A 9,983-nucleotide genomic window follows, 5' to 3' on the forward strand; every position below is an offset into this window, starting at 1 on the left:
AGGCTCCTCCATCCATGGGATTTTCCAGGCAAAAGAACTGGAGTGGGGTGCCATTGCCTTCTCCCAAGTATGTACATATTTGTATGCAAATTTGTGTGCTTTAGTCATCTCTAGACCGCAAGTTCCTTGAAAATATAAACTCTATTTCTTTTGTAATGTGTTGGCCCTGGCCAAGTGCCTTTTATATTTTGAGCAAATGAATCTAGGTTCACTTTTCACATGGAGGGAACAGGTTAGACATGCCTCCCATACTCTTTCCAAGAAATGGATGGAAAATACTTACACCTGAAATTTAATTTTTTCTTTTCTCCTTTATATCCAGATTTGAAGGGATGCTACTGATGAGGTGGGGGTAGAATATAAGGAAATGGTATAGGACATCTTTTGTCTCATGCACACAAAGACAACAGATTCTACAAGCTAAGAATTATGCCTCAATATCTTAAGAAAAATTTCTTTATCCTTGGTACATGATAGAATTCTTGTTCACCAGGAAGGGATATAAAGAAATGGAGAAATCAGCAATTTAACTGTGGCCAGATAGTTACTCGTTGCAACAAGGGGAATAATAAACAAATGATGAAATTCTCAAATTGATTTGCTTAATGTGAGAGCTTTAAACTCAGTCTCTGGCTATGAGTTAAGGTGAAGAATAAATTACACAATTGTTCAATGGATATGATCAGTGTAGGCTATGCAGAGTACATGATGCAAAATGCTGGGCTGGATGAAGCACAAGCTGGAATCAAGATTGCTGGGAGAAATATCAATAACCTCAGATACGCAGATGACACCACCCTTATGGCACAAAGTGAAGAAGAACTAAAGGGCCTCTTGATGAAAGTGAAAGAAGAGGAGAGTGGAAAAGTTGGTTTAAAACTCAACATTCAAAAAACGAAGATCATGGCATCTGGTCCCATCACTTCATGGCAAATAGATGGGGAAATAATGGAAACAGTGACAGACTTTATTTTCTTGGGCTCCAAAATCAATGCAGATGGTGACTGCAGCCATGAAATTAAAAGACATTTACTCCTTGGAAGAAAAGTTATGACCAATTTAGACAGCATATTAAAAAGCAGAGCTATTAAGGTCTGTCTAATCAAAGCTATGGTTTTTCCAGTAGTCATGTATGGATGTGAGAACTGAACCATAAAGAAAGCTAAACACTGAAGAATTGATGCTTTTAACTGTGGTGTTGGGGAAGATTCTTGAGAGTCCCTTGGACTACAAGGAGATCAAACCAGTCAATCCTAAAGGAAATCAGTCCTGAATATTCATCAGAAGGACTGATGCTGAAGCTGAAACTCCAATACTTTGGCCACCTGATGTGAAGAACTGACCCATTGGAAAAGACCCTGATGCTGGGAAAGATTGAAGGCAGGAGGAGTAGGAGATGACAGAGGTTGAGATGGTTGGATGACATCACTGACTTGACGGACATGAGTTTGAGCATGCTCTAGGAGTTGGTGATAGACAGGGAAGCCTGGCATACTGCAGTCCATGGAATCACATTTGGACGCGACTGAGCAACTGACTGAACTGAGACTATGTATATGGATAATCCAGTCCAAAGAATTGTTTTCAATAGCAGTGATTTTTAAATTACATAGATATTTTGACTCTCTAATAATTTTTCCTGATTATAATCTTTTTTTTTCTCATATCCTTCTAGTTTATTGTTTTATTTTTTTGTTGAAATATAATTGCTGTACAATTTTACATGCATTACAGGTATACAATGCAGTGATTCATATTTTAAAAGTTATACGCCATTTATAGATATTATAAAATATTGGCTATATGTCCCATGTTATACAATATATCCCTGTAGCTTTGCCCCTCCCCCATTCTTTTTTTTTAAATTTTATTTTATTTTTAAACTTTACATAATTGTATTAGTTTTGCCAAATATTAAAATGAATCCGCCACGGGTATACATGTGTCCCCCATCCTGAACCCTCCTCCCTCCTCCCTCCCCATACCATCCCTCTGGATCGTCCCAGTGCACTGATTATAATCTTAATTCTATTTTTCTGTTCATAACTTTATAAAATATGTATAGTCTTTAAACCCTAATTATGTTTTATGATATTTAAATAATATATATATTTGCTATAATTATTGAAATTACATTATTTCTACATCATATTAAAGATTTTTATTGACACTTTAAAAACGAGTGTTTTAATTAAAATATAATTATAAAAATAAATATAAAATGAGGTAACTTTATATATGTATGCAAATGAGCCATATGTTTGTCTACTCATGAATCGACAAATATGCTTATATCAAAAATTGTGTTCATTTAAATTTTCTCAGGTACATTAATTATATAAACATTTCTGGGAAGAAGATATAGAAATATGAATATAAGTTGACATTGAATGCTTTTCTTATTTTAATTTTATTTTTACTTATAGTTAGAACTCATCACAGTTTATCATCTTAACCATTTCTAAATGTACAGTTCAGTAGTGGTATATTCACATTGTTGTACAGCCAATTTTCAGAATATTTTACCTTGCAAAACTGAAGTGCCATAGCCATTAAGTAACAGCTTGCCATTTTCCCTTGCCTACAGCTTCTGGCAGCCAGCATCCTGTGTCGTCTTTCCATGAATATGACTACTCTGACACTTTGTACATTGCAGGTATGCAGTATTTGTTATTTTGTAATTGGCTTATATCACAGCATAATGTCCTTAGTATTCATCTATGTTGCAGCATATGCCAAAATTGCCTTACTTTTTAACGATAAATCATATTCCACTGTAAATATATACCACATTCCATTTATCCATTTACCTGTCCATAAGTACTTGGAGTGCTTCTACCTCTTGGCTTTTGTGAAAAATGCTGCTATAAACACAAGTGTACAGGTATCGCTTTGAGATCTGGCTTTCTAAGTCCTTTGGATATATACCCAGAAGTGAAATTACTGAGTCATATGACAATTCAATTTTTAATTTTTTGAGGAACCACCATAAGGTTTCCCAAAGCAGCTACATGATTTTACAATTCTACTAGCAATACACAAGTGTTCCAATGTCTCCACCTTCTCACCAGCACTTGCTACCTTCTGGTTGGTTTGTTTTATGTAATAGCCATCCTACTGAGTGTGAGGTAGTATCTCATGGTGCTTTGATTTACATTTGCTTAATGATTAGTCATGAATATTTTTTCATGTGCTTATTGGCCATTTGTATATCTTCCTTGCAGAAATATCTATACTAGTTCTTTGTCCATTTTCTAACCAGATTGTTTTATTGTTGTTGTCGAATTATAGGAGGTTTTTCTATATTCTGGATAGTAACACCTTATTAGTTAAATAATTTGCAAATATTTCGCCATTTTCTAGGTTGCCTTTTTGACCTGTTGATTGTGTCCTTTGATGCATAGATGTCTTTAATTTTGGTGTAGTCCAGGTGGTGCTTTTACTTTTGTTGCCTGTGCTTTTTGTGTCATATCCAAGAAATTCTTGCTAAATCCAATGTCATGAAGATGTTCCCCTATGTTTTCTTCCAAAGAACTTTATAGTTTAGGTTTTGCATCTAGGTCTTTTATTAAGTTTGAGTTATTTTTGTGTGTGGCGTAAGGTAAGTGTACAACTTCATTCTTTTGCATATGGGCTTCCCTGGTGGCTCAGATAGTAAAGAATCTGCCTGCAATGCAGAGACCTGGGTTCAATCACTGGGTTGAGAAGATTCCCCTGGAGAAAAGAATGGCTACCCATTCCAGTATTCTTGCCTGGAGAATCCCATGGGCAGAGGAGCCTGATGGGCTGCAGTCCATGGTGTCACAAAGAGTCAGACAGGAGTGAATGACTAACATCTTCACTTTTCATCCAGTTGCCCAGCATCGTTTGTTGAAGACAGACTGCCCTTTCTTCCACTGGATGGTCTTAACACCCTTGTTAAAGATCGTTTGGCCATACATGTGATGACTTATTTCCAGGCCCTCTATCTATTCCATTAGTCTAAATGTCTGCCTTTATATCAGTACCACAGAATATTGATTACTATAGCTTTGTAATAAGTTTTGAAATCAAGAGTCTGAGAGTTTCCATTTTGTTCTGTTTCAAGGTTGTTTTGGTAATGCTTTTCCTTTAAGATTCTTATTTCTCACTCTTCTATTTCTTTAAATTTCCTTTTCTTATATAGTTTCTTATATTTTCCCTTTCTTTTATAGTTTTTATATTACTGCATCCTTCACACCTGGAAGAAAGATGGACCAAGACAGCCTAACTGAGTGACCCAAAAGTAGTTGTCTAAAGCAGGCAAGCCTTAACAGCATGTGGAATAAACCTCTAAAATCTTTCTAAGGAAGGAAGTGTGGGGCTAGACTAGACACTTGAAGCAGGAGTTATAAACCTATGTACCTGCCCTATCTGTAGTTCTCATTAGTCATCCGATTTTGAGCAAGCCACTTCATCTCTTTAGACATCAGTTTTGTCAAGAATAAAAATGAGACGGGATGCTTGCTTCGACAGCAATGAAAGGATGCAGAGAAGATTAGCATGGCCCCTGTGCAAGGATGACACACAAATTCATGAAGCGCTCCATACTTTTGATGAACCTAGAGTCTATTATACAGAATGAAGTAAGTCAGAAAGAGGAAAAACGACTATCAGATACTAACACATATGTATGAAATCTAGAAAGATGGTACTGATGTACCTGTTTTCAGAGCAGCAATGGAGACACAGACATAGTGAACAAACTTACGGACAAGGCTGGCAGCAGGGGGGAGGAAGGAGAGGGTGGGATGTATGAAAGGGTAGCATGGAAACATACATTACCATATGTAAAATACATAGCCAATGGGAATTTGCTACATGGTTCAGAGAACTCAAACCAAGGCTCAGTAACAACGTAGAGGGGTGGGATGGGGAGGGAGGTGGGAGGGATGTTCAAGTGGGAGGTGACATGGGTAAACCTATGGTTGATTCATGTTGATGTTTGGTAGAAACCAGCACAATAGTGGGAGAAGGCAATGGCACCCCGCTCTAGTACTCTTGCCTGGAAAATCCCATGGATGGAGGAGCCTGGAGGGCTGCAGTCCATGGGGTCACAAAGAGTCGAACATGACTGAGCGACTTCACTTTCACTTTTCACTTTCATGCATTGGGGAAGGAAATGGCAACCCACTCCAGTGTTCTTGCCTGGAGAATCCCAGGGACAGGGGAGCCTGGTGGGCTGCCGTCTATGCGGTCACACAGAGTCGGACACGACTGAAGTGACTTAGCAGCAGCAGCACAGTAGTGTAAAGCAATTATCCTTCAATTAAAAATTAATAAAATTTTTTAAAAAGGAGGGGGAAGTTTTCTATACTCTAGAAGTCTACCATTCTATATGAAGATCAGATATATGAACTGAATCTTAGTTCAGGCAATACAAACCCTTAGGAGCTGGCAGTCTGTTTTTGTTCTCTCTCTATTCTTTTTCTTTTCAGTTATATTTCCTTTCTGACTCCCCATTACTTTCCTTTCCTTTCTGGAAAATTCTTTTTCCTTAATTTTGTCACCATTGTTTCAACTTGCTCAATTTTAACTTTAAAAATTTTCACTCTATTTTCAGAAAAGGAAAAAAAGTACTGATGTTCTAATCCTCATCCAACTACATACCATGCCATACTCAGTCCATTCTTAGGGAAAGTTCAGTTAATTACGGAGATGGCATCCAAAAGGCTGAGGGGCTGAACATCTACACAGGAAAGAACTGGGTAGATACATACCCCTGTTCTCCACTTCTTGTCCCCATTTCTGAAATCTGCCATTGAGGATATGGAGAACAGTGAAAAGTGGGATATTCAAGCCCCCTTGGGCTTCCCCGGTAGCTCAGTTGGTAAAGAATCTGCCTGCAATGCAGGAGATCATGGTTTGATTCCTGGGCCAGGAAGACCTGCTGGAGAAGGGACAGGCTACCCACTCCAGTATTCTTGGGTTTCCCTGGTGGCTCAGCTGGTAAAGAATCTGCCTGCAATGGGAGAGACCTGGGTTCAGTCCCAGGGTTGGGAAGATACCCTGGAGAAAGGAACTGCTACCCACTTCAGTATTCTGGCCTGAGGAATTCCATGGAATGTGTAATCCATGGGGTCGCACAGAGACACGACTGAGTGACTTTCACTTTCAAGTCTCCTTATTTCTCCCCTCAGAGTATTAACTGATCCTTTCTGTCTCCTTTGTTGTTTTCTCACATCTCTAACATGGTCCTCCTAACTTAAATGACTCCACTTAGCTCAAGCTGGTCCCTTTCACTTCATCTTCTCTGTCATCCACCTTACACATCTCTGCCAGGCTAATCATAAAACTGTACCTAGAGTTGTCATTTGCTCAGAAATCTACAGTGGCTTCCTGTTATCTTTGGCCTTAGTTACAAATTCTCCTGTTTGGCTTTCCAGGCCATTCATCATCTGATAGTACTTTATTTCCCAGCCCTCCCCAACAGGTTTTTAACAGCTCACTTCCTTTCACGCATGCTGCTCTTATTCCCAACCCTTTGCCATTGCCCACGCTATTTTTTCATCATTTGTAAGAATGTCTCTCCTCACCCCTGTCTACTGAGCAATTTTTGTCTCCTACATAAAACTTACTTCATTACTTTAGATAATATAGACTTTCCTCCTAATTTCTTAAAGCCTATAAAATCAACTCTATACAGTTCAGTATTTGATTTTTTAGTATTTGTGTTTTGTTTTCCAAGCTAGATTATAAACTCTTTTAGGAATGTGAACTTAAATTTTCCAATTTATAACACCAGGTGCAAACGAAAGATTCCATGATTATTTTTAGAACCAAAATGTTTCAATGCATTCACTGACCTATGTATTCAAGTCCCTGGAATTAACTGAGCACACAGAAGTATATCATGTCATATGCAGCATGCCATGGCTCTGAAAAATTATTCTTAGTATCAATAGGAGACATGGAGTCCCAATTCGGTCTCAGTTATGTCTGAGTCTTTGCAACCCCATGGACGGCAGCATGCCAGGCTTCCCTGTCCATCACCAACTCCTAGAGCATGCTCAAACTCATGTCCGTTGAGTCAGTGGTGCCATCCAACCATCTTATCCTCTGTCATCTCCTACTCCTCCTGCCTTTAATCTTTTCCAGCATCAGGGTCTTTTCTAATGAGTCAGTTCTTTGCATCAGGTGCCCAAAGCATTCGAGTTTCAGCTTCAGCATCAGTCCTTCCAATGAATATTCAGGACTGATCTCCTTTAGGATGGACTGGTTGGATCTCCTTGCAGTCCAAGGGACTCTCAAGAGTCTTCTCCAGCACCACAGTTCAAAAGCATCAATTCTTCAATGCTCAGCTTTCTTTACAGTCCAACTCTCACATCCATACATGACTACTGGAAAAATCATAGCTTTGACTAGATAGACCTTTGTGGGCAAAGTAATGTTTCTGCTTTTTAATATGATGTCTAGGTTGGTCATAGTTTTTCTTCCAAGAAGCAAGTGTTTTTCAATTTCATGGCTGCAGTCACACACTGCAGTGATTTTGGAGCCCAAGAAAATAAAGTCTGTCACTGTTTACATTATTTCCCCATCTATTTGCCATGAAGTAATGGGACTGGATACCATGGTCTTTGTTTTCTGAATGTTGAGTTTTAAGTCAGCTTTTTCACTCTCCTCTTTCACTTTCATTAAGAGGCTCTTTAGTTCCTCTTTGCTTTCTGCCATTAGGGTGGTGTCATCTGCATACCTGAGGTTATTGATATTTCTCCTAGCAATCATGATTCCAGCTTCTGCTTCATCCAGTCTGGCTTTTTGCATGATGTACTCTGCTTCTAAGTTAAGTAAGCAAGGTGACAACATACAGCCTTGACGTACTCCTTTCCCAATTTGGAACCAGTTCATTGTTCCATGTCCGGTTCTAACTGTTGCTTTTTGATCTGCATACAGATTTCTCAGGAGGCAGGTCAGGTGGTCTGGTATTCCCATCTCTTTAAGAATTTTCCATAGTAGTGATCCACACAGTCAAAGGCTTTGACATAGTCAATGAAGCAGAAGTAGATGTTTTTCTGGAATTCTCTTGCCTTTTCTATGATCCAGCGGATGTTGGCAACATGATCTCTGGTTCCTCTGCCTTTTAATCCAGCTTGAACATCTGGAACTTCTCGGTTCACATACTGTTGAAGCCTAGGTTGGAGAATTTTTAGCATTATTTTGTTAGCATGTGAGATGAGTGCACTATTGAATTTCAAATTGAGTTACTTATCCTCTCTGTACCTGGAAGTCCAGCAGGTATGTGTTCTCTTTTAGGAAATTACTAAAGCAAATCCTTCTGATCAAGGCATCCAAGAGCAGCTCAGTGTTTTCTAAAATAATGACAATGTACAAAATAAGAACCCACAAGTCAAACCAAGAAGAAATTTCTCAGTTTGTCAATGAAACAACTTACAGGCAGATTCCCCAAGCAGCAAACCTCCCTTACAATTATAATTACCACATTTGAGAAGTCACATATTAAGGAGCCTAATTCGGTCATTTTCCAAACTGCGTTTCAATTCTTCCTTCATTTCCTGTGCAATGCATGTTACTTTTTTCATATAAAGAAGGAGTGCCTGTAATGTTGCCTTTTGCAAAGAGCTTCCCTTGTGGCTCAGCTGATAAAGAATCCTCCTGCAATGTGGGAGACCTGGGTTTGATCCCTGGGTTAGGAAGATCCCCTGGAGAAGGGAAAGGCTACCCACTCCAGTATTTTGACCTGGAGAATTCCATGGATTGTATAGTCCATGGGGTCCCAAAGAGTCAGACACGACTGAGCAACTTTCACTTTGAAAAGAGTTCACATCTATAGTAATCTCATAAATATGTTGGCATTTCACAACTCTATTAGTTATGTATAACCTCTACCTTCCTTTGTCCCTATCAGCACTTCTAAATCTTGCACATTTCTCACATATACTTAAGTCCACCAGGTGAATAATCAACAGGAGAAAGCCCACTGGTTTAGTCACCACTTTGTTTTAATTCAGCCATGCTATTGACAGAAAATTTATATGAAATATCTATTAAAAGTGAAAATGAAAGTCACTCAGTCATGCCTGACTCTTTGTGACCCCCATGGACTGTACAGTCCATGGAATTCTCCAGGCCAGAATACTGGAGTGTGTAGGCTTTCCCTTCTCCAGGGGATCTTCCTGACCCAGGAATTGAAGTGGGGTCTCTTGCATTGCAGGCAGATTCTTTACCAACTGAGCTATTAGGAAAGCCCTAAGACTCCTAAAGGTGTTCAAACTTTGGAACAAATCTGTTAAATATATACAATGTTAGGGTTTTTAGAAAAAATACAAACTTTCATAGATTTCAGTAATATGAAAGCTAGGATTAGAAAGAAGAAGTGAAACTGTTTAGTGAAACTTTACTTTTGCTTTTTCTGGCAGAAGCTAAAGAGCCAAGACTACTTTGCAATAAATATGCTTGTGTACCCAATTCTGAATATCTGCATAGAAGCATTGTTTTTTTCTGAAATCTAGAGAAAGAACTGTGGTTTCCCAGTCACTGCAGAAAAAGGAGCCATGTGTAATGTTGCAGATGGGCAATTTCCTCTGGTCACATTCACTCACTGTACATTGGGAAAGCAAAGGAAAGCGTAAAGGGATTTGATAGAACAATGCTTTTTATATAGTCATAGTGGATTATTTATTTTAAAAGGTCAGTCAGGAAAGGGTGTCATGCCTTATAGAGTAATACATATGAAAATTAGTTAAAGTCATGAACCCCTGCAGGGGGGATCAGTCTTGAAAGTCACCCAAAGACCTACAGTAAATGCTCTGTTAGCTGGCATAGTTATAGAATAAAAGTCCTCTGATTAAAAATATGTTGCAGTTAAGCCTCCATTGTAATCACTAAATCATGCCTAGGTTTTAAATATTCAGGAATTAGGGTAATATAAAGTAGTGAGGAAACACAAAAGCCATCAATTCAGACAACCTGATTCCAAATCTTGGTTATGACCCTTACCAGATGTG

General features: G+C 38.7%; 1 pseudogene; it reads left to right on the top strand.

Annotated features, from left to right (window-relative positions):
• Window positions 1-4,480: 4,480 nt before the first annotated feature.
• LOC133233850 (U6 spliceosomal RNA) lies at window positions 4,481-4,573 on the top strand (annotated as a pseudogene).
• The last annotated feature ends 5,410 nt before the right edge of the window (window positions 4,574-9,983 follow it).

Source organism: Bos javanicus, chromosome 20, assembly GCF_032452875.1.
Source record: "Bos javanicus breed banteng chromosome 20, ARS-OSU_banteng_1.0, whole genome shotgun sequence".
Taxonomy (NCBI): Eukaryota; Metazoa; Chordata; class Mammalia; order Artiodactyla; family Bovidae; genus Bos; species Bos javanicus.